A 2,500-nucleotide genomic window follows, 5' to 3' on the forward strand; every position below is an offset into this window, starting at 1 on the left:
TTTGATATACGGATTAATTAATGTTATTTCGTAATCTTTATCAGGGCGTGTTGTTGTTGTTGTCGCCGCCTGGTGGCCTTTGGTGTCAGATTTATAAAGTGATTGTTAGTGTCATTTTCGTATTTGTATCAAACTTTTCGTATTTATAGTGTCACTATTGAAGTTTTGCCTATGGTGAGCTTCGGACTTGTGGGTATGTGTTAAGATGGTTTTAATGTGATAAATATACTAAGGATTATTTATTGATGATTTGAAGTTTCGGAGTAAAAGTGTCGTGTAAGTCCATTCGATAGGTTTCTCTCTATTGTGGTAATGGTGAAGAGCGTTATTAATGACAGTGCTAAAAGCCACAATGAAAATGAGATTTATCAGATAACGAAGATGATAAATCTAATATGAATAACTTTCCTTGCGCTTTTAAAACAAGACTTTGTAAATAGTGATAATGACATTAGGATATCGAAATAACATTCCCCATTATATTCCCCTCATTCGTATCCTTTTAATCAAATTTCCCGACCACATTTCAAAAAATATATCAACCCTAAATATCACAGAGAATATCTATGCACAATATCCTGGTCATAGATAGAGCTTAAGAGTGCATTCTGAAAAGCGGAAGGGGTTTTATTCAACCTCACATCAAAGTGCTGATAATGAATAAGCAGTATGATGGCCCAATTGTCACTCCTGAATCGACTATTGTTGATTATGAATAGAGAATGGATTACATGAATAGCAGTATGGTGATACAGAAGGTATAGTGTTCCGCTCCATATCGCAGACACTGTAATAACGACTGTATAGAGATATTAGATAGATATACACGGTACGGTATATACATATATTTTTTTCACCATTTTTTACAGTTTTGATAAATGCATGTGCTTATTTTAGAAAAAAAAAGGAATTCATCTATTGGAAAAAAAAGTAAAGACAAGAAATATAATGAAGTTATACTACTACCTCGCCATTTAACCTACGTATACCAAAAAAAATTACAATCATAAGCATAAAAAACCCATCAGTGTGTAAATGATGTCAACAGCATCACTGAAAAAAAAGAATAACGTTTTCTATGTAACTTCCGGTCGACTAGACCAGCGCGCCATCTAGGTCGTTGCATCTATCAATGTTGCATGATATATTACCCTCTCTTCTTACTATGGTAATTAATGTGTGTATTTGTCCAACTCTAAGGTTAGTTATCATCCTTGTGTTTACTATGCAATGAAGAAATTCGCTCTGAAAAGTGATATTGGGTGATTTGTTTTGATGTTTGGTCTCTGAATCGGAGTTTTCCTTTTTCTAGAGACATCGACTGGTTAGGTTAGCGGGTTTTTTTTCCGCTAACTTCCCTCTAAAGTAAGCAAGTGTCATGCTAAGAGGGTTTTTTTTACACTAACTTTCCTCTAAAGTAAGCAAGTGTCATGCTGAGAAATGTGTTATAAATCTTAAAAGAGTAATTAGCTTTTCTTTCTTACTCTTGCTGGTTAAAACAACCGGGGTAACACTACTATTTTTTTTTATCACGATAGATGATAAACTTCGTTACTTCAAAGTTTGAATAGACAATAAAAAAAAGCTTCAAGAGATGTACATCACTATAAAAGATGATCATTTTATGTTACTTTATAGAGCAATTCACTTGACAACTAAGGACGTCCATTGCAATTGTCTGCAAGTTCAACGAGATTATCAGCCAAGTCATACCTGTCAGTGAGTCAGTGTGATAGAAGGAATTATCTATGATTGGGGAAACAGAGCGTGGAAAGTCAATTTACATTTGCAGTACACGAATATTCGCAGCGTGTCTAAAGAGAGAAGAGGGGCGGGAGGGTAGAGGGAGAGAGAGAGAGAGAGAGAAAGAGAGAGAAAGAGAGAGAGAGAGAGAGAGAGAGAGAGAGAGAGAGAGAGAGAGAGAGAGAGAGAGAGAGAGAGAGAGAGAGAGAGAGAAACAGAGACAAAGACAGAGACAGAGACACACACAGATAGATAAATAGATAGAATTAGACAGATAGATAGAGATAGATGGATAGAGAGAGAGAAATAAAGAGAGAGAGAGAGAGAGAGAGAGAGATAGATAGATAGCGAGAGAGACACAAACATAACCAAAATGAAAACGAAAAACCCACCCGTTCCTAATACCCAATCTATGGCCTAATCACCTAATCAGCGCCTCTTTTCACCCGTAACTTCTCGTTGGCAAGATAGAGGCGCGTTTACAAGGGTGTGGCGTCAACACAACGGAACCCCATGACGTCACGACTGAGCGGCTTCTGTACCTGAACGAACGCAAAGGCCGCCGCGCGAGCATCCCCGGATCCCATAAGAACGAAAATACCTCATCAGTCGGTAGAAATTATAGGTCTTATAGGCACGCGTGGCATAGTCCTGTCTGCCCCCAAGTGTGGAGACGCCCAGCACACGCTCACGCAAGCTCTTCCTATGACAAAGGTTTTCTGGCGGGAAGGATTGAATTTCCTTATAGGTTATCCAG

General features: G+C 37.9%; 1 protein-coding gene across 1 annotated transcript in view; it reads right to left on the minus strand.

The window, feature by feature from the left end:
- Window positions 1-2,500, minus strand: part of LOC122256041 (A disintegrin and metalloproteinase with thrombospondin motifs adt-1) — a 60,152-nt gene that overhangs the window by 35,859 nt on the left and 21,793 nt on the right. The window lies entirely within an intron of this gene.

This window comes from Penaeus japonicus, unplaced genomic scaffold, assembly GCF_977035675.1.
Source record: "Penaeus japonicus unplaced genomic scaffold, GWHDUDI00000001_assembly GWHDUDI00000017, whole genome shotgun sequence".
In the NCBI taxonomy this organism is placed as follows: Eukaryota; Metazoa; Arthropoda; class Malacostraca; order Decapoda; family Penaeidae; genus Penaeus; species Penaeus japonicus.